The 10000-nt window shown below is 49.3% G+C and overlaps 1 protein-coding gene across 2 annotated transcripts in view; it reads right to left on the reverse strand.

The window, feature by feature from the left end:
• The window catches only part of LOC126580842 (thyrotropin-releasing hormone receptor-like), a 41005-nt gene that overhangs the window by 27790 nt on the left and 3215 nt on the right, over positions 1-10000 (reverse strand). The gene's annotated exons all lie outside the window — the stretch shown is intronic.

Consider the following 10000-nt stretch of genomic DNA (forward strand, 5'->3'; position numbering starts at 1 on the left):
AGCGTTAAACATTACCAGCGGCTGGTAGAACAAATTAATTTCTGAACCCATTTCGCCGCTGAGTATCGTGTCGATCGAAAGGATCGTGTATCGATGGCGATGGAGCCAAACCATCGCCTCTGTTTGGCATCAGTCGGCGGCTTTTGACGGTAAACTTCATCTAAAAGACGCAGACACACCGGCTTTGATGTGTACCATATGGTTTTGCGAGCTCCGAAATTCGTTTGCTTTATGGTTTTACCCGTTTTGCTGCTGTTGTGTATTAGCGGTGAGTGCTTCTATCGGTGACGATCTGAGAGCATCATTATGTCGTATTATTTTCGATATTTTATACAATCACCACAATTTTAATTTGCTTAAACGTACAAACAAAAGTGATCGCCAATTTCCCATTAGGTATCGTTAAAAAATTAATAATAAAAAAAACCCTCAGTACTGATAGAAATATTCCTGGAGTTCACGAAAATCGTAATCGCATGAATCGCAAAGCGATATTCGGCGAAATATTCGTTCACGCGAACAAGTGAACGTAAGGCAAAGATTTCCATTGCGCGCGCATTACTATTGTTCATGCGAAAACTCGTTGTTGAAAGAGTTATGCGCTTCCCCACGGCAATTCATGTTGCTTTTGCTGGAAAAAAGCGTCCCAAGAAGTAATTCACGAAACAGTGACATACTGTCATCGCGACCACCTGATTGCTTCTCAACGTTAGTCCAGATTTTGTATTAAAAGTTTAAGCTTCTTGAGCTCTCTCGCCCCTCCTGTCTGTCTGGCCAAAAAGCTCCGCTTTCTACCATAACTGAACCACATCCAAGCCGCTTGTCTCGCCGGTTTTTATAACCTGGTAAGTACTACCTAATCCTAGACGATCGAGCAACAGCAACAGCAGTAGCAGCGCAAAGAAGGATATAAAAACCCTCGCAAGGTTCGAGTGTTGTTTCGCTCTTTTTATCGCTTCTTAATCGATGCAACGCGAAATTACTTTCGACGTTTTCGCGGAAAAGAGTTCCGTTCAGTTCCGTGGTTCAGTGGTTTTTAATTAGATTCGCTACTAATTACCTTCCAACTAGCCTAGGGACCAGCAGGGACTACCAGTTTCGTTTATCATTAATTGACAAGCGGGCGTGAAGGCGAGCTAATAATCAGAACTTCAATATATGTTCAAGAGCGATAAGTGGAAGCGTTTCTTGCAACACCAATGGCTAGCTAAGGGTACATGGCATGTTGCGAGGGTTGGCTTGTTATTCTCGTTCTAATTGAATGAGGCATAAAGTTAGCAGCGCATCGGTCCTGGTTAATGTTGTTCTGTAGCACCGCATTCTTTCAATCAATTCAATTCGATTATGTTTTTTTATTGTTAGTCAAAGGTGGCTTCTTACTTTGGCTTTGCTTTGATAAAGCTTTAGTACATGGATCAATTTGATTCGTTATTTGATAAAGCTTTATGTGCATATTACTGTGTTTACGTGTTTGCTCAGCGTATTAATGTAGTTAACATTAATAAACTCCGAAATGATGCAATTCGTCATTCTTCGAATCGAGTATCAATTACATTCCAGCTGCGCTACCGGTTAACCCACGAATTGGGTTTGCTCCAATCGAGCGAGCAGGTGGCCACTACGTGTAGGGCGTCACACCGCGACACCTCGCAGGAGGGCCCGCTAATAGGGGCTATTGAACAACGATAAATTGTCAACTCGCCATAATCATTCGGCCCAATTCCCGGGGACTGCAAACCACAAAAGTGTTATAGGGCACACCGACGCCTCTGTCTATGTGTGTGCGCACATGATGATAAAATTTTATCAATTTGCACGCTCCAATGACACCGTTTTATGCCATTCCCTTCTCCCATTTTTACACCCGCTCGATACGACCGGCCAACGACCGGCGACAGTAGGGTTTCGGGAGTTCTTCGCGAAAAGCAACCCCTCCCCGGCGCCGCCGCCGCCGCCGCCGGTTCACCACTAGTTATTTATTGTTTTCTCATTGTGGTGGTTCGGAAAACGATAAAAATAATATAGTTCCACGTGGGGGCATCACCCCTACGATGGCCGTTGCTGTCTATTTGTCGCAACAAAGTGGAGCGCACAACAAGGTGTCGTCACCTTACCGGGGGCACCACGCATTGGCAAAGCGTTATGGGCGTTACACTCTTATACCTACACTCAACATCACGACCTTCCCACTTCTCCCTCCCTTCTGCAATCATCCACACCGGTTGCGATGAATCGCTTAAACTAACGAATCGATGTGTTTACTCATGACCCGAAACACGAAACACCTCGAAGAAGAGACACACCGCGCGTGGTGTCGTTTGGTGCACGCGGATGTTGATGCTGGTGCCGCGTTTGGCGCTTCAAACGACCGCACGATGAAGTCCTAACAAGTCATCCTCATCGTCGACGTCGTCTCCGGCAAAGACAAGGCGAACCACTACCGCACTCCAGTAGTAGTGAAGCTGACCCCTTGCTGATCGCGGATACCGCGCGGATGTTTGTGCCGTGTCCACGACGAAAAGACCAATGTAACCATTCACCCGAGCACCGAGCACATGACATGACATTAGTCGATTGCAGCACCATCGTAGCACCATCGCAATATGACCACGTTGTGAGTCACGGCAATAGCCACGGGGACGCTGACGACGGCGAAACAAGATCCACTGCTCACCGTGGTGGTGGTGGTGGTGGTGGTGGTGGTAGCGACGTTCCGTAACAGCTGTCAACCCTTTGCCACCGGCTTGTTCTCCACCGCAAGACGTGCATTTGTTTCCTTTACGCGTTTCCTTTGATGCGGACCACCACTGCCGCCACCATAAGCGATCTTCTCTCAGTACTGTCAAGCACAAAAACGCACATCAAACATGTCGATATGCAGAACAAAAATATTTATGTAAACGGGTTCACTCGGTTCGCGCTCCCTGTGGGTGGGGAGGATGCAGCTGCCTTGAAGGTGTCCGGGAATATTATAAACAAAACCTCCCCCTCCCCCCCCCCCCCCCCCCAGGGGGCACCGCTGCGAGCGTAGCGACTGCAGCAAAAGGCGAATTACGATTTATTTGTTTCTGCCACCGCAGTCACCACCGCAGTGTGCACATGCACCCAGGGCAGTACGGTTAATCATTTGTTTGATTACTTAATTAGCATAAGGGAGTGCACCATTCCGACGCACGGCGGGACAACTCCGATAACCGGTGGTCGGCCACTTAACCGGATCGTAAAGAAGGTGAAGTAAATGTTTAATTTTGGATTTTAACCGGCGGCTCTTAACAGTTGTTTGCTAAACTTTTAGAACTATTCGAGAGATCCAATCCAGTGGGTCGAGTGAGTTGAGTTCCGAGATTTTGTATTCAACATGAACATGGAACACACCCGAATTATATGCAAACGACATTTCAAAAATAATGTTTATCCAATGAGTAACACACATCCATTCTTGTCGCCGTTCTGTTGGCACGTTTCTTTTATCTTATCACTTGTCCCTGATTTCCGATTCTCACTCTCTCTCTATTTTAACCATAGCCAGCGTGCCACCGTTAACGCCGGGAGGTCCCGAATGGTGACGCCACTCGGGTTCGCAGATACTCGGATGACCCTCCTTCATGCGCCCACGAACCAAAACCGATTCATTCTACACGCAACAACCTTTGCGCTAGCCGGCCAGACCTCGACCATTGCCATGCTTCCGCACCGGAGTGACGATCTCCTCCCCCTGCCCCCCCTAAAAACCGCGTGGCATCTTTTGGGTCATCCGCGCGCGTTCACCGGCACCGGTAATGTGGCGGATGCTGGTCGCCTGGTACTTTCCTATCGATTAAATTCATCTTATTTACCCCCCCACACGCTGCCCCCCTCCGATTGGCCCGATTCATTGTGCTCTACGAGGCCGCAATGAATTTGATGCGATTTATTCCGGACAGAAAGAAAAAAGAGAATGCGGCGTAGGAAATGCGACCTCGACTCGCAGATGAAAGCGATGGCGCGAACAGCAGCCACAACCGCGGAGAAGATTGTAATAACAATTGAGTAACATTGTGGAGCACTGGCGGCCGGCAATAAAAATTACTTTCATCCAGAATAGCCGATGGACGACCCTCATCAGGGTGAGGTGAGCGAAAGCATCAATCTCTGCATGATGCATCCCATTCAGCGCCAGAACACCTCTCGAGGAGCGATCGATTGTGCAACGAGTCAGCTCATTAGCAGCCGACTTAGCGGCTGCCAGTGGCTCATAAAGCACGCGCCACGGACGCATACGCATCGGCCCGCCAGAAGATGGTGCATCTCTGCTCCGGTGCTCGAACCCAGGCGGTGCCAGAGATTCCGGTTTCGCAGCTCTCGACACCCTGTGCGAGGAGAGCTATGAGGTGGGGTGAATTTACGATCCTGTTCTCGGTTGATTATTATTGCATTTTTACAGACACTCCCGCTCCCCACCAGCAGCCTTTTTTTGCAGCGCGGGAAGATGGTCGGCGTCGTATCGTCCGTCTAATGCCAACGGAACGAACGTTCGGTTCGTTCGGTTCGTTGTTTCTTCATGCGATAATTGAGGTGTAGGCCGTACCATCAATCCGCACAGCGAGAGAAAGATAGAGGAAGGGGGGGGGGGGGGGGACCGTTACCAACCACACCGTAGCGTGCAGATTGACAGCAGCATGCCAGCGCGACCATTTGGCGTGATTCGTATAGAAGGCCACAAAATCTCCACGCCAGGTTCTGGTTGGGTACCTTTTGCGCACCGCTGAAAGGCGCTAATCACTATTTATTACCCAGTCTGGAGATGAAAGTGGAGAAGAAGCAACCACCAGGTAGCGTAATGGAGCGTTCTGGGCAGCGCAGTAGCAACCGCTTACCGTTGAGACGTGTTCCGATCCTTTTGCACCTTTTTGGGGGTTGGACCAATTTGCCATATGCAGCGGCAGGCGTGGCAGAAGCAAATTGCATTCCGGTGCTTCCCCTCGGATAAATCGGTGCCCTGGAATGTGGTATCATCTTCTCGACCTTCCGGCACAAAAGTGTTGGCGTACAGTCGGACGTCGACAACGAAGGTGACGACGACGACGACCTCTCGTGCGGGGGCTGCGACATTGAAATGGCCAACCTACCGGGCGCATTCACAGCGAAGTGCTACGGTGCTTGCCGGGTTTTCAAACTTTCTGCCAGCACACTAGCGGGGTGCTTGGTTCCTTTTTTTTACTCTTCCTTTCCATTGCACGGTAGCCATAGCAGGTGAGATCCGACCCGACCGCCGTAACGGACGAAAGTTCAAATTTTAATGAATTCACCACCCCCGGAGCTCCGTGAAGATAAGTGGCCAAAGTTTTTGGGGATGCATCAAGCTAACTCGCTTTGAGGCATTACCCCCCCCCCCCCCACCCCCCTCAAGGGTGCTCGCCGGATGTGGCCCTTTCTCTGCCACGACCGGAGATACACCGTACCGCTCCAACCCGGGTTCTGATCTGATAATCGCGCGCCAACGGAACCAACACCTCGGAGCGGAATGAAACCATTTGCACCACGCCTGCACGACCTTCAACACCGAGGCCACCTTTTTGGCCATTTGCTGGTACGGTGCACAGCAGGGCCAACGGTGCAACATGCACACCATCAACAGCGGCAACAGGACATACTACTGTATAGAGAGGAAGATGAGGTGTGTTTCTCATGCGAGTGTTTGCCATGGATGAGCTGTTGTGGTTTGTGGTGATCGGAAACCTCCGGAGCAGAGCGGTTCGATTTCGAACACAACGGAAACACCTCGCCGAAGGTCACCAACACCGAGGAACGTCACTTGAAGGTGACTCTTTTCTTTGCCAATGCTGCGGCTGTGGGGCGACGCAATAAGTAGCTGGGTGTTAGCAGTCTGGGCTGTTGGGGCAAAATCACTTACTTTAAGCTTCGTCAACTGGAAGTAAGATGTGTTTTTTTTTGTTTCTTGAGTTCTTCTCCATCTTCAACACACAACACACAGACAGACAACACAATGATTCTGCCATCTCAGGCCCTTTTTCAGTTTGAGCCAGCAACCGTTCCACTTCAATGGGAAACCGGTGGCCTGTGTCCCTTTTTGTTTGCTGCCTGCTGCCTATCCACGTTACTCGCTTTTGATTAGTAGCAACACTCCGAAAGGCTCCCTGTGATGTCTTGGATCCGAAGCTTGGATCACACAGCATGGTAGCTGATGAAAAACTACTTTGCGTCAGCCATAGGATGATACACAAAAGGGCACAAAACGGAGTAGTCATCGCGATTCAGAAGCGATCGTAACTACCGATGCCTACTGGACCAGAAGAGGAGAAACTAGCGGTGGCTGGTGGCCGACCGGTTTGAGATGGATGAAACGTAATAAAAAACAGTGCCATCGTACACTCCTCTTCCGGGTCCGGGGAGAAATGTGGGAAAATCGTGGAAACTGTTTTCTTGAAGCAGTTACGAGAGGCGATTCGTCAAAAGGGACTAGTTTAAACAGTTGTGCCAGAGTCCAGTGATGGAGTGTAAAATGAGCAGTTTCGTTTGCTTGCTGATAAAATTACGATTTCACAATTAGTTCTGTGTAATTTATGTTCTTAGCACGACCGACCGATCGTAGTGCTACCATCTTTGAGCAGTCGTATGTTCCGCAAGCGTCTGTGTGCCGTAATGATGATTTATGATCTCGGATAAAACATGTCCATGTTCATCTCTCTCTCTCTCTCTCTCTCTCCCTCTCGCTCGATGGGCACCATACTGCTAGTGACTGGCCGCTCGGTGGATAGTGTAACTTACATCCTTATCCTCACCCAGCCCACTTTTCTCTCTCCGTCGACACTCACACGCAGGCAATTTAATGGTGTTTGGATCGGTCGAAGGATCCAACAAATGGGTCCATGCGGCCGCCTTCACTATTTATGTGAAGCGCCACAACAATAGTACTGCTGAGATAGCACGGACAAAGCACGTGGCGTAACCGGTAGCCGTTGGTAATGGCGAAGGCGATCTTGATGATGACCTAAATAGCGATCTTCTTTCTACAGATCCACTGGGGCGCGGCACGACGAGGGGATGGAGAGATTAAGGGACACAACAGATTGAGCTCACCCCACCGCCCATTAGGAAATCTAATCCGCCGACCCTTGAGAGACGAGTGTACGAGGAGCAGTTCATTCTGTGCAGCTTGCTTGCTTGCACCGCTTCCGCTACGACCACAGGTTTGTGGTTGTGACCACTAGCCTTAGATGCTAGTGCATCGGGTAAACGCATAAATCGATGCACTTTTATCTCTTCCTTCTCGCCTCTGCTTGGCGCATCAAATAAGCTTCTGATCGGATCGGAGCGTATCCGAGTGGCGAGTATCTCCCACCCGGAATGGTCAGCTGCGATGAGCTAGATGACCGGCGAGGACCATAGTACAGCTGGTGCATCCGTGTAACTAAGTGCAGCCGGTGGATGAATGAAAATCCACTTACGTAAGAACCGGGGCCACGGACGCTTGAAAAGAAGGTTCCTGGTGAAACGACGGGAGGACGGGAGTTATCCCGTAGGAAAACTGGTATAGCACACCGAATGCCGAGAGAGAGAGAGACTGTGCAGCATAGGACGACGCATGGCTTCGGGGCACCGTATGCTTTTGGCAGTATTTTGCACAAAGGCGCCCACACGCCCCACAATGTGACACAATTGACAGGGCAAATAACGTTTCGCATTATGTGTGCACCACAAAGGCGAATGATGGTTTTGATATGATTTTAAACGGACCCACAATGGTGGGTGAAGAATGGGGACAGGAAGCTGTCCTGCTTGTCCGGTTCCATCGGGCTGGTTTGGCACGATAGTGCAGGGAATGAATGGGTTGACAGCACATTGGGTTTCCTTTTTTTTTTAACTAATCCCTTCATTTCAACGTGCGGTAAGTTGTGTGATAAGAGCTGTTTCCGTTCATTTCAGTCTTATTTAGGACTGGTAACAGATGGGGTTTTCAAGTGTACAACGCTACAGTGATTTGTTGTAAATACTAATAATTGAACATAGAAATAAGAAAAAATAAACCAGCGTTAAGCAAAAATTAAGTACTTGCAATTTTTTGTCGTGAGGTTTTCCTGTTTTTCTCAACATCGCACACGCCAATAATAAATAATAGTAAATTAGCTTCATGGAATAGTTGCTTTTTGAACCATTTTAATTGATTCTTTTAGCACAATTTAACATGATTTTCAATGACAATATATCATGATTATCATGTTCCAGAAGCATATTCTCAACGAGCAACTGACATATGTCCAGAGATAAAGAACTGTTCCGAACTCCTGTTCACAGAATGACCACATAATAATCGTTTGTCAGCAACAATAAACTCCTGATAGCTACTGAATACATTGCAATATTCACTTCTGGTATGCCGCGCATTCCTTGGATTCCGCAAATCAAAATACAATCCATCATCAATAAGCCAGCCTCCTTCTATCATCTGTTTACCACCACCATAAATCGATTGTGACTGGTAGAAGTAAATGATCCTCTTACAGCTCTGGCCCAATCATTGGCATTTACATTGGCCCTTTCTGTATCCGGAACCGATACCAAGGCATTAAATTAAGCGTCTTATGATGTGGAATTTGCTCATCGACAGCAGCATCGCGGGACTGATTTTTTCAATCTTGCATTCCTCTTAATTGCATCACGGATTGCATGCCACGGTACGATGGCAGGCATTCCAGTAGTGCACCAGCACCCGTTCCCATGCATTAGTGCTGGAGAGGATGTCTGGGGAGTTGATACCCGGTAGATGCCTTCCAGTTGATGGAGAAGCAGATACCGAGCAGGAGGGCTCTTTCGAGCCACTCAAGCCACCACACTTGGTGTCTTTGGCATACCACACACTCTGTGCACGTCGTCCGCGTTACACCAGCCACCGTACAAGTCTACAACGTACAAGCCACCGATGCCGATGCAGCAAACGCACGCAAACGACAGATTTATGTACGAGCCGGTTCGGTAATCGGTTTACTAGTGGAGCTGCCCGGTCCGGTCTCGGGGCATTCCAAAGCAAATTATTGAACTCAACAAGTCTTAGCCGAGACGATACTCATGCGGCCAGATTCTACGTCCTTCTGCTCCCGTTCCTTGCACTGTCCTCAGACCTGCTGCTGGATTGGTCTCCCGGGGGCGCATTTTCATTACCGCACGGAGCGGTGCTTCCCAGACTTCCACCATCCCGGAGCAACCAGAGCATATCCCCTGTATTAATTGTAATTTCCGCCCGTATCCCGTGGTGAAATTGCATTTAAATTATCACACTCTCCGCCTTTGGTCGACCGATTGGCCACCAGGAGGATGGTTGGTTGGCGGTGACACTCCTGCGGTTCTTCAGTCGCTACCGAACTTCTTTTTTTTCTTCGGGTGGCGTGCGAAGATGTTGCTGTGGCCTTTCTTTCCTTTTCGTAAGATAGGCCATTAGACCCTTTTAAGGTATCTGGCCTCGAAGGGCTAGGGCTAAGGTCTTCTCCGTACTCCGCACGTCCCCGGTTCCGAGCTTCTGCGGAAGCACACCGTGAACCACGCCAAGATACCCGTCTTTGTGTGGCTGTCCGATCTGTGGAACCAGAGGACTAGAATGAAACCAGAAAAAAAAACTCATCCCCCAAAAAACCGCAAGCTGACAGTTGATTTGGAGGACACAAATTCGGAGCACGGGTTCATCGGTTCCGTAGGACAGGCACGCCTCCAGGCGTGGGGTGAGATTGAATCGAGATCACCTTCGCCCCACCCGAAAATGGGAATGGGGCGCGAATACATATTCATCAGCACTGGGATTAGGAGTCCGGTTTTGCGTCGGTTTATCGAGCTTGATTTACGCCGCATGTGTATGTGTGCGAGTGTGTGGGAGATCCAGCACCAAAATAAAACCCCCCCGATGAAACCTTGGCACACCTTGGGTTGATTGGCAGCAGGAGACTTGCTGCTGGAACTCACCGGCTAACCGCCTACGAGTCAGCTACCGGTATCCCCTCCCCCCCCCCCC

Source organism: Anopheles aquasalis, chromosome 2, assembly GCF_943734665.1.
Source record: "Anopheles aquasalis chromosome 2, idAnoAquaMG_Q_19, whole genome shotgun sequence".
Classification (NCBI taxonomy): Eukaryota; Metazoa; Arthropoda; class Insecta; order Diptera; family Culicidae; genus Anopheles; species Anopheles aquasalis.